The sequence below is a fragment of the Callospermophilus lateralis genome, chromosome 6, assembly GCF_048772815.1.
Source record: "Callospermophilus lateralis isolate mCalLat2 chromosome 6, mCalLat2.hap1, whole genome shotgun sequence".
Classification (NCBI taxonomy): domain Eukaryota; kingdom Metazoa; phylum Chordata; class Mammalia; order Rodentia; family Sciuridae; genus Callospermophilus; species Callospermophilus lateralis.
The window spans coordinates 131250235-131267735 of NC_135310.1; the positions used below are offsets into that span (position 1 = coordinate 131250235).

Here is a 17501-nt window from a genome sequence, read left to right on the forward strand (position 1 = left end):
ACTTTCAAGTCTCTGCTGTCATGACAACTCTACGTCACTTTGGCCTAAGCTAATCAGTTCTAATTTAAATAAATTTTTACAGATATTATTGTTAGGTGAAATTATGCCTATCTCCCAGAGTTCTGGGATCTGGTCTGTGAAGGGTCACAAAAGTCATCCCCCTTCAGTGTAACCTGTGTTTTTCTTATTAAAAATTTGAGGCTTCCATTTCTCCCGCAGATAACAGGTAGTTTGCTGAGGAATATAACATATTCTGTGAACATCAGCCAAAAAGTACTGCAGGTAAATTCCTTTTTAAAAATAAAATCACATAGGAGTAGCACAGTGGGCCCATTTAATAGAATGATTTCTTTAACCTCATATTCCAATCACTAATGTATATTCCCTATCAATAGGACCCTTAAAGCTCAGAAAATAAGTTTGAGGATTTATAAATGGAATGGGATCAACTTAAAATGTTTCTGCACAGCAAAGGAAACAATTTAGCATTTGAAGAGAAAACCTACTGAATGAAAAAAAAAAACCTTTCAGCGATTCTCCCAACAAAGGATTACTATCTAGACTATAAGACATCCAAAAACCAAGTAAACAATCAATAAATAGGCAAATGAACTAAACAGACATTTTTCAAAATAAATACAAATGGCCAAGAAATATATGAAAAAAATTTCAACATCTTTTAGCAATCAGGAAAATGATAATCAAAACTACACTGCAATTTTATCTCACTCAGGTAACAGGAAGGAATTCCATTTAAATGTGTGAAAAAATCAGTATGAAAAAAATACTAATTTGTGTTCTAAACAGTAATGCAGTTTGATAACATCAGCAAATAATATGAATATTTTTGTATTGATGTATATTGTGAATGGAAAAGTGTTCAAATCTGTATAATTGGAAAATGGAAGTGCTAAAACAGTTCTAGGATTCAAACCTGAAGATTAATTTTTTTTCCATAAAACTTATTATTATAGTTTGTGAGAACAAATTAATGTATTTTACATTTATGTGCTGTTGAATGAATATGATGAGAATTCAACATGATGTGTAATAAAGAAATAAACAATTATATAAAAAAAAGATCACTCAAACTTTTCTGTCACGTCTTCTGGTATGATAAATACCTAAGCAAATAATTGAAAAGAAAGTGTCATGTTATTTCATGCAAGAATCAGTTTCAGTCAGGTATGGTACATATACTTAATAATCTCAGGGACTCAGGAGGCCAAGGTAGGAGGATAACGAGTTTGAAGCCAGCCTAGGAAATTTAGAGGGACCCTTTCTCAAAATAAATAAAATACTGGGGATATAGCCGGTGATAAAGTGTCCCCAGGCTCAATCCCAAGTAGTATCCCCACAAGATATGTAAAAAATAAATATTCTGAAAGTAACAGATCATCTAATTCAGCTGATGCTGATCCAGATTTTGAGATTAATGGTGTTTAACATATTTAGTTTGAAAAAAAATCTAAGTTACTTTAAAAATTGGCAGATATCTAACTGAGAAAATATTTTCAAATTTTACACAAACACGTACACATAAATTAAAAATTAAAATTTTAACGTCAAATAATAGTTTTGAGCATATTAACTACTTAATGTATTCATTGTTTAACTTGTTCTTATGTGTAGAAAACAATGTATTTTTAGTTCTAAAGCAAAACTCTGAGATACGTATGTCTTTAATTTAGCTACAGAGACTAGTTATACTTGTTGTGAGTGACTTCTTCAGTTATCCTTCTTCATGGGCTTGTTAATGTGCATATGAACTTTTAAGGACCATAGAACTCTTTCCAGAAATATAAGTAATGTCTGAACTCTGTGAAAAATGAGGACTAGTAAGAATTCTACACAAAACCTAAATAAAGATTCAGATAAGGATAAAGAATATTGGGAGAAGTGAAGGGAAAATATGTTTTATTTGTACTAGACTGCTTCAGAATTTCATGGGTATGTGTGTTCAGTGTATTCTAGCATAAATCTGCCATGTGACCAGCACTGGCTTCATGAAAGAAGGTTTGATTCATGAGTAAATGATAGGGAGTTTTAAATTAAAGAGACAAGACTCTTATTACCTTAATACCAGCTCCCAGAGGGCTTCTCCTAGCTCCCGCCTCCAGCCACCTAATGCAGTGGCGAGGTTTACAGAAGAGACTAGCGACTAGCGAGAGAGGGAGAATATGCCAAGGAGTGGGCTTTTATTGGGAAAGAAAAATTCCAGGGAAAATCCCATCCAATGAAAGTTGTTAAGGGGGGCAGCATCCCAAGGTCAGGGGCGACGATTGGGTCTTCGGGACAGTGGCCAGACATGCCTCTGCATGGACAAGCCCTCAACCTGGAGAAGGGTGGGGAAAACTCTAACATAGCTGTATCTAAGCGCCTCTCACCCAGCCAGGGAGGTTACTCAAATCACGTGCAAGGATGGCCTCCCACACATAAAGAATACATAAACTTTTTTAAGTTCTGTTGAAGAAAAGGCACTTATTATATTTGAACCTGAAAATATGCTTTACTTTTTATTTAGATACACAAGGTAATAGAATGTATTTTGATATATTATACATACATGGAATATGACCTATTCTAATTACAATCCCATTCTTGTGGTTGTACATAATGTTGAGATTCACAGGTGGTGTATTCATATATGAACATAGGAAAGTTATGTCCAATTCATTCTACTGTCTTCCTACCCACCCTTCCCTTTATTCCCCTTTTCTAATCCACTGAATTTTAAACAATATTGAGTTTGCCTTATCATGGAATATGATCAAATACTTTTCTCATTTTCCTGAGAAAATCTTCCTGAAGAACAAATGGCAAAACGTTTTAATGTTAGTTGTGAAGATACTATGATGCATTTATGAATAACTTAGGGAGAATTTCAGAAGGATTGATAGTGGTTTGCTTCAAACTTTAGAGTCCTCGGGTCTGCATAGCATATCACCTGCAAGATAAGAAGTAAATCCTGTTGCAATGGGGATATTTCAATGCATGTATTTAAAAATTTCCAATGTTTCATCTTAGTTCTCATAGTGTGATAATCTCTAGGGTTATATCTTTGTGGAGAGAAAGAGAAAATTAGTAACAGTATTGAGGAAGCTAAGTTTATTGTGCAAGTCAGATGTTTTAATCCATGAACTCTTTCTTTGTAGACACTACTCAGAGTTACAATGCAGTACTAGACCAACACTCAATCTTGTTTTCATCTTCAGTCTTCAAACCTTTTCAATATAACCAATATGATCATTTCACCCTTTCAGAATGGAAGCACATGACATATTTGGTAGGAGCCTCTGTAAGAAAGAGGATTTAAAGGAGCATTTTGTTGTGGCACATAATAACATTATTATTATTATTATTATTATTATTATTATTATTAGTTGTACATGGATATAATATATTTATTTTTTATTTATTTAATATGGTGCTGAGAATTGAACCCAATGTCTCACATGTGCTAGGCAAGTGCTCTACCACTGGACCACAACCCCAACCCCCAGAAATTATTAATAAAAATGGTGATATTTATCATTATTCTATTATCTATCATATCATATAATTACATTTAACAGGGGCATAAAAAGACAAACCACTTAACATAATGCCTTTTATTTTAAGTTTAAATACTTTTAAAAGATTATTTTATGTCATGTAGACATGCATTAATAAATATCAAATATAAAGATTTTAAAGATGCAAAATTCATCATAGCAGTCACCTTGGGGAAAGGGAGATGCCATAGTCAGAAGTGAACATGGTTATTTTACTGTATTGATAATATCATTCTTATTTCCTAAGCTGGATAGATGGTAGGTTTTTATTTTATTCCACTTAATAAAAATATTTGAATATCAAGTATTAAATAATAGATTTTCAAAAAGGAACATAGTGGCGAAATCAAACCTCAGATTCAGTAACAGCCCACTTCTGTGCAGACTCAACTTTAGCAAAATTTGGACTTTTTCTTCCTGTGCTAAGTTGTCACAGAAAACTTCCTATGAGTTATATATGTGGCTTTAATGAGTGGTGATTAATACTGAAAGTAGATACACAGCATCCTGAGTTACTAGCACATATTATTTACTTGTGTCTAATGAACAAGTAGGAACATCACACTACAATGTGTCATATGTTACCTTATGTTCTTCTTACTCTTATCTTATGTATGACATTTATATTTAATAACATAATGTTGCATTACATGCCCTACTTTATGATTTGGCTGATCAGATAACAGTCATTTCACAATAGGCAGCTCATATTGTGGCCATTAGTGGCCTATGGTTAGGTTTCCAGTTTGACCAGAGGTTGATAGAAAGATAGACGATCCTTTTCAAGTAGAGAATGGATGTTAGTATTAGCTGTAATTCTACCCCGAATGATTGCCAGAGGCTTCATATAACTTTCAATTTTTTTTCCCCACTTTTACTTTGTGTGTCTTGGATCTTTAAGGAATAATCTGGGTGACCATATAAATTAACAACTAAACTAGGACATATTTAAAAGTAAAAAGAAATATTAATGAAAATTATGAGTCATTCATTTACAAATGAAAGTACTTTTAAATTTCTTTGATATTTCCAAAATGAGAAATACAACAATGTTTTTTATATTCATTCTTTATAAGTCAGATACTCTTTGATGAAAATATATTCTCCCTTTTAACAATTGAAGTCCATTTTTTTTCTATGGATAATTAGTGGAATATTCCTTGGAATGATTCTTCAGGTTGTATGGTGTTCTTCAGTTGTATGGTGTTCTTTTATAACTGTGCTTCCAAACTGCTTGTCATGTTATTAAACTCTTGATAAAAATCTCTACCTTTTGTTCAGTATTCTTTACTTTAGAAACACCTTTATATTTGACTCATCTCTTCCCTAGAGGACCCAAAGTTAACAAAACTTCCATATCAAACTCCAGTATCAATCTCTTACTCTTTTCCTATCTTTTAAATCTTTATCATTCTTATCCTGAGAACTTCATTTTCAACTGCACATAGGAATTCCATAACCTTAATTAACTAATTTCCAATGATTTTATACTTCCAAACTATATTATACTGTTCTAAATACAATCATAAGATAGAAAGCTTATATAATTTCAGATTTTAAAATCTTTTAAACTTATATGACTTCTAGAGATGCACATTCTGTAATATTACTAATACTTTTGGTCCTCAGTTATGGTCCAATATATTCCCCCTTGAAATCTTACATAAAAGCCCTGCAATCATCAGCTTGAAACACTTTGAATGCATAATCTTTTTCAACATATTTGAAATCAGCTTCTTATAAGGCAGAAAAATATGGATTTCTTTATAAATTAAAGATATTTAAATTCCAGGTTGGAAATACAATAGAATCTCACAGGCCAATAAACCAAATGTTTTGTGTCTTTATCTACTGAATATGAAGAAGACCTGCCTTGAAAGTTCCTCAAATAATAAGATTGGAAATAAAAGGTGTTTTAAACATTCACTAACTCATGGCAGATTTTGAATACTTGTGAGTTTTCTTTTTGATTGTGGCTTTTCCCTCAACCAGGGCTATATTCATCTATATCCCTACAAAGCATTACAACTTTTTTATTCTTTTCCTGGTAAATGTCTGTAATTCCTCATTTCTGAGTATTTGATTGGACTTTTTTCTGTTACAGAAGCATATTCTCAATATGTTTTATTAAGGCGGCATTATTAAATATTGAAATTAAAAAGTGTATACAGAAAAGGTTAGAAAGTTTAAAAAGTATTAGTTAAATGTTTAGAAGTATTTCAGTCCATACTGTGGTTGGTAGGAGAGTTGATGTACAATGTGATGTTTGAGAAAGAACAGTTATGGGAAGCAGATTTAGAGATCCTTTCATACAAAGGATTCAATTCCCTTCTGTGTGAAATATTAGTAGCTATTTAGGTTAGTTCCCTCTCTGTATGTAAAACAATTAGATTTCAGTCTGTTTCAAGATACCAAGACATCAAGATCAATAGGGAAAAACTGATATATCCAGAAGGGGTACAAACATTGCTGAATGATGTCTACTTTAATAAAAAAGGAGATTTTTAAACTTTAGTTTTATGTAGAATAAATTCTTAAATAACGAATTGGAATCTTTGAAAATTAGTTTTATTTTGTATTTATTTGTACTAAATATGTGGGTTTTTTCCCCACAGGTAGACATTTGGGTATTAAGTTAAAAAAAACTGTTTCTATAACAACATAATAAAATAAAATATTTCTCCTAAAAAATTAGCACAGTAGTTCTGTCTACTGTCTGTGCTAAAATTAAAATCTGACATGGATTTCCTCACTTCACCATTATTTATCCCTTTTCTACTTCCCTGTTATGCACCATTGGCATCTGGGGCTCCTATAATGTGTTGTAGTTCTGAGTATATCAGTTTGTAAACACAATGGACTTCAGTTAGTCATAAAGAGATATGTTTTACTTTATATTTTTTGTTTGTTCTAACAAATTATACATAAGAGTAGAATGCATTTATGCACTTTGATATATAATACATAAATGGGGTATAATTTCTCATTTTTCTTATTGTACATGATATAGAATCACATTGGTAATGTAGTCATATATGTATATAAGGAAATAATGTCTGTTTCATTCTACTATCCTTCTTATCCTCAAACCCCCTTCCCTTCCTTAACTCCCCTCTACCTAACTAAGTAACTCTATTCTTCCCTAGTGCCCATCCCACACACATTATTATGAACTAGCATCTGCATATCAGAGAATACATTTGGCATTTGCTATTTTGATATTAGCTTATTTCGCTTGGCATGATATTGTCTAACTCCATCCCTATACCAGCAAATGCCATAATTTTATTTTTCTTGACTTATATCTCATTGAATATATATATATATATATATATATATATATATATATATCTCACATTTTCTTTATCCATTAGCCTATTGAAGAGCACCTAGGTTGGTTCCATAATTTAGCTATTATGAATTGAGCTGCATTAATATTTATGTGGCTGTGTCACTGTGGTATAAACCAAGGAGTGAGATAGCTGGGTCAAATGGAGGTTCCATACCAAGTTTCCTGAGGAATCTCTCTTCTGATTTTCATAGTGGTCACATCAATTTGCAGTCCCAATAGCTTTGTATGAGTGTACCTTTTTCCCCACATCCCCACCAATATTTATCATTGCCTGTGTTCTTAATGATTGCCATTCTTACTGAAGTGAGATGAAATTTAGTGGTTTTTATTTGCATTTCTCTAATTGCTAAAGATATTGAACATGTGTGTCTGGTAAAGGAAGTCATTCCTAAGTTGACATGGTGGAGATTTGGTCCTACTGTTTCTTCTATTAGGTGCAGGCTCTCTATTCTAGTGCCTAAGTCTTTGATCCACTTTGAATTGATTTTTGTGTCCCATGAGAGATGGAGGTTTAATTTCAGTTTACTGCATATGGATTTCCAGTTTTCCCAGCATGATTTGTTGAATAGGCTAAATTTTCTTCAATGTATATTTTAGGCACCTTTGTCTAGTATGAGATAACATGTTTTTTATTTTGTACCATCAATCTACTTGTCTATTTTGGTGCCAATACTATGCCATTTTTGTTTCTATTACTCTGTAGTATAGTTTAAGGTCTGGTATTATGATGTTTCCTGCTTCACTCTTCTTGCTAAAAATTTATTTTACTATTGTGGATCTCTTATTTTTTCAAATTTGAATTTTGTGATTGATTTTTCTTCTTCTATGAAGAATGTCATTGGGATTTTAATAGGCATAACATTAAATTCGTATACTGCTTTTGGTGGTATGGCCATTTTGACAATATTAATTCTGCCTATCCAGAAGCATGGGAGGTTTTTCCATCTTCTATGGTCTTCTTCAGTAGTGCACCATGATCAAGTGGGGTTCATCTCAGAGATGCAATATTGGATCAAAATGTGAAAATCAATAAACATAATTCATCACATCAATGTACTTAAAAACAAGAATCATATGATTATATCAATAGCTGCAGAAAATCATTGACAAAATATACCACCCATTTATGTTCAAAGCACTAGAAAAACTAGGGATAGTAGAAACATAACTCAACATCATAAAACCTATATATGCTAAACTCAAGGCCAGCATAATTCTAAACAAAGAAAAATTGAAAGCATTCCTTTAAAAACGGGAACAAAAATATCCTATTTCATCATTACTATTCAACATCATCCTTGAAACTCTAGCCAGAGTAATTAGAAGAAAAAAAAATAAAGGAATACAAATAGGTAAAGAAGTATCACTATTTGCTGATAACTTGATTCTATATATAGAAGATCCCAAAAGTTCCAACAGGAAACTTTTAAAACTAAATGAATTCAGCAAAGTAATAGGATATAAAATTAACACCCATAAATCAAACGCATTCCTACACTTCAGCAATGAATCCACTGAAAGAGAAATTAGAAAAAGTACCCTATTCACAATAGCCTCAAAAAAAAAAAAAAAACCAAACAACAACACTTCAGAATCAATCTAACAAAAGAAGTGAAAGACCTCTATAATAAAGGTATTTTTAATTTAGAAAACTGACATGTAGTTGTTTTCACCATTCCGATTAGAGCAACGTGCACTTCTAGCTTGCTGATATGCTTGCTAATCAGATCTGAGGGCCTCTATAGAACTCAAGTTTCTCTGGGTTTTGGAACAGTTTTACTATTCTTGATTTGCAGAGTATTAATAGTAATAGGGTATGAAATTTTGTCCATAGCTTTTTATGCTTTTCTTGGGAGAATGTTATGACCTTTATTCTATTAACATGATAAATTTCACTGACTGATTTTTTCCTACATTAAAACAACACTGCCTCATAAGGGAAATACTCAATTTGATCATTATATATAGCCTTTTAAAATACTTTACTGGATTTGATTTGCTGATATTGTGTTAAGAATGGTTGAGTCTATAATTATGGGTGTTAGTAACAAGTATTTTTCTCTTGATGTCTTGTGATAGTTTATGCACCAAACTGATGCTTGTTCCATCAAGCTTTCTCCTTTTCTATTTTCAGATAATTTTTTAAGGATGGGTATTATTTTTTTCTTAAATGTGTGAAATAATTCACCAATTTATACTTTGAGGCATGTAATTCTCTTTGTGGGCATATTTTAAATAATAAGATAATTATTATAATTGGCTATAGATTCATTTGGATTTTCTATTTCTTTTTGAGTTTAGTTATTTATGTCTTTCAAAAAAATTCATCGAACACTCCTGTTTTTAAATTTATTATTCATGATATCTGTGAAATCTTTTTTATTATTTTTTTAAAAATGTGTAGTATGCAAACTGATTCCTCTTTTACTCCTGATTTTATTACTTATCTCACTTTTATTAATCAAGCTAGGTAGAGGTTTGTCAGTTTCCCAATCTTTCTGAGGGACCAAGTATTTTTTTCATATATATTTTTTAAGTTATTTCATTTTGTGTTTCAGATTTTTCTGCTCTTATATTTTTATTTTCTTTCTTCTCCTAATTTTGACTTTAACTTGATCTTCATCTTTAGTTTTTATGGTAGAAAATTAAATCTAATGGATTTGACATTTCTTCATTTGATCATAAATATTTAAAGCTATAAACTTCTCACCAGGCACAAATTCAGCTGCATCTCACAGAGTTTGACACTTTACATATTAGTTTTATGCTTCTAATATTGAATTTTTTAAATCTGCTTTGTGAATTACTCATAGACTAAAGAGAAAATGATGGGCACTATCTCAAAATAGTGATAAAAACAAGATGTCAAAATAATAGGATTCTAGTTGATTTGATATCTTCACATATATTTTAAAATGTTTGATTTGATAATGGCTAAAAATTGGTTTTCAAGTGAGAAACCAGCCTCTACCTCAGAGCAAAGCCTGTCAAAGGAAGTGTGCGTGACCCTTCTCCTTGGAAAGACCTACAGAGCACTCCTAGGCACATACCCACCCTGCTGAGTTATTTATCTACAAATAACAGTAGACATCTGAGGCACCAGGTGTCCCTGACTCTGTCAGGCTAGATGAGGACCCATAGCAACCCCCTAGCAACCACCAATCAGCATGAGACAGGGAAAATACCTGAGATGCCAGATGACCCTCCCAGTAGTTTATGGTGGTTGATAATATGTTGGGAAACCATGCAGTTCAGCATGTACTCCCCTCGTGGCTTAAACCAATCAGTTCAAATGAATTCCCCTCTTGTACTAACCAATCACCCTTACCCAACTCGTTCCCACCAGTGAATGTGCTAATCATGTTTTAGAGTTGTTTTATGATTTTCCCACGGTGTATGATGATTTGCTAAGAGATGCTATGATGTAAGTGAAGTCCCTGCCTTCCCCAAAGAGTGTATAAAACTACTACAAACCCTGGGCTTAGGGCCTCTCAGCATTACCAGTTGCTCTGTGCTCGCAGAAGACTTAGCTAGCTCACAATAAACACCTCTTTGCTGCTTACATCAATCTTGGTCTCTGGTGTTCTTTTGGGGATCCCAAATTCAAGCATAACGCAAGTTTAGCAAGAACATCATGGAGGATAATGGATGTTGCTACTATCTGCTATTACCCAGAATGACAGACATCTTCCAGATTTTGATAACTGAGTGAATTCTGCTGGTTCTCATAGATTCTAGTGTAACTGGTTAAATTTCTTTCCAATAAAATGGAGAAATATAAGCATATAAATAGATAACTCTTTAATCATATTAATATTTAATTTGAGCATTTCTTATTTAAAAAATACATATTAAAATAAACAGAAATGATGCATATCAAGGTCATGAGAGTGATTCTCTCAGGATAATGTATTTAACCAAAGAGAGGTACTTGAAGGACTTTGTGACATTTTGTGTTCTAAAATGCTGGAGAAAACATGATAATAGTTACAGTTGAAGATTTTGAATCATTGGAACTTAGATGTTTGTTTTAATATTTTAGTATCTAAAAGAATATCAAAGAAATGAGGTAGAACTTTTAAATATATCAGTTATAATTAAAATTCATTATAATGCTAATAGCAGCTTATATGCATTAAATGATTTTGTCTTATTTATTATGAAGAAAGTTTTCACATTTTCCTAGCTTTTAAAAATATTAAATTTTATTTATTTTTTTATTGATCTGTGTTAACTGTACATGTTAATGGGGTACAAAGTGATATTTTCACACATTCATATTTGTGTATAGTATGCACTGATAAAATATATTCTCCTTTTACCCACCTATCTTCCCACTCTTCTCAACCTCTGGTAATCAGGAAAACAACACACATTCTTTCTCATATTTGAAAGCTAAAAAATATTGACATATTGAGGTATTACTGTAATCCAGACTACTAAAGTTAAAGACCATTTTTATTACTTTTTTTAAATAAAAAATAACATACCAGAACATTTTCTTAGAATAAAAATTTTTTAAATGTAGCTTTTTTGTATTGTGTTATAACAATTAAAATTTTTACTATTTTATAAATTTATCAACTGGGGTGTAGGTTTGCTCTATTGTAGAGCATTTGCCTACCATGCAAAAAGACCTATGCACAACAAAATAATGATAATACATTTATAAACTCCTGGATTCCTATTTTCTATGTCAACCAAAGGATTAACAATCAATGATTTTTTCAGTTGTTTATATATTTTGACAAGTTATCCAGAAAAAAAAAATATATATATATAGTTAAAATGCTTTAAAATGTGTTGTAGTTTTCTAGAAACTCGTTCGTGGTAGTAACATTCTGAAAAAGTGTGAATTGGTTCAAGGACAAGTTTCAATGTTTTTGCAGGGCTGAGCCCTTGGATTTTAGGCATACTAGGTAGAAACAAATAAAGAAGTCAGATTAGCTATTCTATTCCTTAGTATATTTGCAAATGTTTTAAAATCAGCATACTATAGTGATACTATATATATATATATATATATATATATATATATATATATATATGCACAATTCATAATAGCTAAGCTGTGGAGCCAACCTTGGTGTCCTTCAACAGATGAATGGATAAAGAAAATGTGATATATATGCACAATGGAGTATTAGCCATAAAGAAAAATGACTTTATGACATTTGACAGTATATGAATGGATCTGGAGACTATCATTCTAAGTGAAATAAACCACTCCCCAAAGACCAAAGGTCAAATGGTTTCTCTGATGTGTGGAAACTAATTCACAATAAGGGGGCAGAGAGTGAAAGAATAAAAGTTCAGTGAAGTAGATAAAGGAAGGGAGGAGGGAAGGAATAAAAAAAAACAGTGGAATGAATATGAAGTAACATTTCTATGGGGATATATGAATCTCACCATTGTGTAGGTCAATAAAAGAAATTAATTAAATTAAATAAATATGAGTAAATGGTAGAAAGATCCATAGAGTATAAGGAAGGGAACAGAAAGTAGGGCAAGGGGAGGGAAGAGAAGGTACTGTCAACTGAATTAGAATAGGATATGTTTAATGCTTTTATATCAAAATGGATTCTATGTCATGTATAACTAAAAAGAACCAATTTTTTCCAAAAGGTAAAAAAAAGCAAATTATTCAGGCAAAGACACATCGTTTGTTTTACTATTTAATCCCTTCTTTAATCCCCCAATTAGATTACTTGACAAATTATTTCTCAAATTTTAGTCTTAAGCAGAATGAAGATCTGTGGAAAAAAATTTAAGTAATTCAAGACAAACAGTTCCTTTTCTGGACAACACAGATCAATGAATTTTTCCTCAGTGATGATCAAACTATGGATTCATTATGATCATATTAATCCTCTCATGTTTATGGCTTTTTTTGTTAGTTTCTAACCAGGACAAGTCCTTGAAAGTCTTTAATATACACACTGGGATTTACCATCCCAATGGTCCAGTCAAAGAAACCAAGTCACAGTCTTTGTACCCATAGGGTCTAAGATGAGGGTCAATCCCCTGACACACTGATTGCCCTAATGAATTTCTCTTTAGACTAAAAATATTTTTGTAGGAAACAGAATTTACTTTTCTATATCAATGATAATCAGATTTAGCAAAGCAGAGTTAATTGGTAAAACAGAGATACTTTTGCTGACTTGATTTAGTAGAATATAACCTAACATGTAGACATAAATTTATGCTGGTGATTGTAAGAAGACCAAGACCAGGGATGAGGTCATCCACATATAAGCAAGGATAGATAAGGGATATGATATACAGGGAATATGGGCAGACACAGAAAGGACAGAAGTAAAAAGAATTATTCAAGTAAAACGTAAGCACTAGGTAAGAATATGAAAGAAGAAAAAGATTAGAATAAAAAAATGTTGGCCAATAATAAACAGATGGGGAAAACTGACCAATTCTCCTTGTACAGTGGTGACTTTCAAACCTAGAGTGGAAAATCTATCCTTAGCTTGTAAAAAGCAACTTTGGAGAAGAACTTTGTTTTCTTCCCCTACAATAAGAAAAAACTAAACCATAAAATTCCTACCTTTACTTCTTTGTGTCTGGCATATGCATATATTTACCATCTCTAATCCCTTTTCTATCTCTCTTTGTAAGAATACTGATGGTTTGTAGAATAAATCAAGATTGCATATCAGTCACTTTGTTTTAGTTAATGTACTAAGTCATGGAGGTAACTGTATAAGAAAGGGGAAAATTACATCTTTATGAGGGGCAAATAACTACGACATGTGAGTCCTTCTTCTATATATCATTTTCACTTCTAAGGAAATTTAAAACAATGTCTTGGAAAATTTCCATCATCTCTCAAATAGTGTGATATTGTAAAGAAATAGTCATAATTTCTATTTTACTATTCCTGTTTTTTGATTCAGCTATAGCTTTAAAGAAAATTTAAAAATATATACTGGCTGATTATCTCACAGGCTTTCTGAGTTGTAGAAACTAGTCTGCTTTGTGTAACAGCTGATAAATAATTATCTAATTCACCAATACCAAAAAGTTACAAATCCATCATAAAGCCTTGGGACCAAACTGATACTAATTTTCCTGATGGAAACCAACCAATCTTTTACAAGACTTGAATTTGTAAAACATGAGCCAATAAGAGAACTCCAAAGAAGGAGAGTACAGGTGCTGTATTGTGACTTCTTTCTTTTCCTCTTGTAGCTTATTAGAAAATATGAAAGAATGTGTTGACCATGAAAGCAATGGAAGAGGAGAAGGATTTGGCAAAGTTGGAGGAGACTAAAAATTCAGAGGAAAAGTGGAAATTTAAATGGTCAATTGTGCATTGTCCCAGTAAGTATATGTTAAATAGAAGTGTTAATGTTTCTGAAGAAAGATCAAAATACTGCAGGAGGAAAAGAATAGCCTAAGAATCATATCTATATAGTTTTTTTAAACAAAATTTCTCACTAACAGCAATATATTAAATGACCAAATTGGTTTAATATTTTCATTATATTGCATAATAAATTTAAAATAATTCATTATTCTGTAGACTAGAGAATTAAAAGTAAAAACATGTAGTTATTAGAACTTATGGTTAGAATTTCAATATTTTATCAATTATTAACCTAGAGAAAAGGACATCACATGGAAACCTGCCTCAGGCCCTGTGGTTCAGATTTCTCAGCCCTGTGATGTGCACACTTCCAACTCTAGGTGTTATTGTGAGGTTCCTCTCCATTGTCTGCCCCTCAGATATTTAATATTTCAGTGCTGAGTCACTGAATGTTTTTAAAATTTAATTTTATTTGTTCTTTTTAGTTATACATAACAGTAGAGCCAATTTGATATACAAGCATGGAATATATCTTATTCTAATTCAGACCCCAGTACCTGTCCTTCCCTTTTCACTGAATTTTGATCTTCTTTTCCTTAAAAATTTCTCCTTCAAATTTAGCTTCACTAATTCTTTAAGATAACTTTAATATTCTTTTCTTGATATTTCCACATTTTTTACATTAATAGTACTCCTAAATTAATGTGGATGTGCCTATGTGTCTTTGTTAGTATATTTATTTATGTTTTATTTTCCAAGTTAAAAACAAGCTTTGAGTTCAATAAACCAAATCAGACAATAAAATTATTTCTATAAGATTATCTAATTGATGGGGCTTGGGTCTCAGTGGTAGAGCACTCGCCTAGCACGCGCAAGGTGCTGGGTTCAATCCTCAGTAACACATAAAAATAAATGAATAAAATAAAGGTATTGTGTCCAACTACAACTAAAAAAATTTAAAAAAGAATATCTAATTTAGTCTAAATATCCTTCACCCTATATAAACAATTCAGACTCACTACAGAAGTAGATATTCTTCTTTCTCTCTTCTCACCCATATGTATGATTATTGGAATTGCATTTATTATGGTATCTATCATCACATAAATGGAAGTAAACAAAAAATGTTGAAAAGAAAACTGAAGTCATATGGTAACAAAGATTGTTGGTTTTCATAAAATTGTCTTCCTTAGGTAAATTAGAAATTTCCTTCAATACCATTTCTTACAAATTACCATCCCCTGTAGGATGAGTGAGAAGAACATGACAATTATGATGTTACTTTTTTTATATAAGAAAGCAAATATATGCATGGAATATAAAATTATTTTGTAATTTATTTTGGTAAATAAAATTTACCTCAAATTTTATTATGATAAAACTTCAAGTTTACAAAATAATTAAAAAAAGTAGCGCAAAGAACTATCATGCCCCTACTGTCTATCATGTATCTATCCATTTATTGATACTCTTTCTATCCTCCATTGCTTCTTTGGATAATTTGAGATTTAATTGGTGATACTATTTTCATAATCACTATCTTTTTTGGTATTTATATTCTAAGAACAAGAACAGTAGTTTACATCTCTATACTTAGGAAAAAAAATAGCAAATTTAAAAGGGAGATGATATTGTTAAACATATAGTTTGCATTTAGATTTCTTCATTTATTTCACTAATTTTGTTAATAGCAATTATTTTCAAGTACAGGATCACAAATTTAGATACTTTAATTCATCAGTCTCCTTTATCATGGTCCACTCCCTCAATCTTCATTGCCTTAATTGATTTTGACATTTTGAGTATTACAAGTAAGCTATTTTGTTTCACTTTGAGTTGTGCCAATTTCCTTCATTATTCATATTAGGCTATGTATTCTTGGTGGGAACATAATTGAAGTGATATTGTGTCCATTTGAGAGTATCACATCAGCAGCCACATAATGTTGATTTGTCTCAACACTGTTGATGTTGACTTTTATCACATGGTTATGGAGGTGTCCACCATGTTCTGCAATGGCAAAATTCATTGTCTTTCACTTTGTAATTATCAAGTAATTGGTAGAGAGATGTTTTGGGTTATGTAAATAACATGCTTCTCATCAAATTATTATTTACCAATTTTGTATCCACTTGTGTATTCCTAAAAGGATCACACTTTTGTATTTATTAATTTAGATTCTAGCTCAGTGTACATCATTGTTGTATTTTGCTATATTTATATAAGTATGAACTTGAGAATTTTTATGTTGTTAACTGCAATATTCTCTTAATATTTTAATTGTCCTAGAATCTCACAGTGGCAGGCTTTTAAAAATTTATCACATTTCCATATTGTTTTTTGAGCTTATGTAATTCTTTTTCCCCTTTCAGGTAACAGAAAGCAAAAATGATGGAAAAACTCAATGCTAGTACTGAAGGTTACTTCATTCTACTGGGTTTTTCTAAATGACCTCAGCTGGAAGTAATTCTCTGTGAAGTTCCAGCACTCCTGAAATTGTCTTGTGTTGATACTCATACTAATGAGCTGACTCTCATGTTCACAAGCTCTATTTTTGCTCTCATACCTCTCTTCCTCATTCTAACATCTTATGGTGCCATTGCTCAGGCTGCACTGAAGATGCAGTCAATTACCAGGCTTCAGAAAGTCTTTGGTACATGTGGATCCCATCTTATGGTAGTTTCTCTGTTTTTTATTCCAGCCCTTTTCATATATCTCCAACCATCAACAGAAAATTCTCAAGAGCAAGGGAAGTTCATTGCCCTGTTTTATACTGTTGTCACTCCTAACCTCAACCCTCTCATCTACACCCTCAGAAACAAAGATGTGAGAGGGGCAGTTAGGAGACTAATGGAGAGAGAATAAAACGTGTGTGCGGCATTAACGGTGTAATGGTGCATATAACTTTTTACCAGTGGTTCATAGGTCCATCCATCCATCCATGCATTACCTTTGTACTCACTATACCTGAAATAATGACCAAATAATCTTACAAGTTCACAGAATTCTTACTAACAGGTATAAGTAAAATGAAGCCTACCTAAATAACATTCTCTTGTAGAGAACAGAGCCATGTAAATTAAGACCAATGCAGTGATAATTTCCTGCATCACAATTCTAATGAATCCAAAGTCTTTCCTTATCTGAGAGTGAGGTGTGAGATTTGTCATAAATATTAATAAAATAGTAGTTTTTAATTCCTGTGGAAAGATGACATTACATTTTAAAATTTCTATAATGTGTCTTTTAAATTTCTTTCCTCTAGGCAGAA

The 17501-nt window shown here is 31.7% G+C and overlaps 1 pseudogene; it reads left to right on the forward strand.

Moving 5' to 3' along the window:
- Positions 1-17095, forward strand: part of LOC143402140 (olfactory receptor 2J3-like) — a 78502-nt pseudogene extending 61407 nt beyond the window's left edge.
- Positions 17096-17501: the final 406 nt, after the last annotated feature.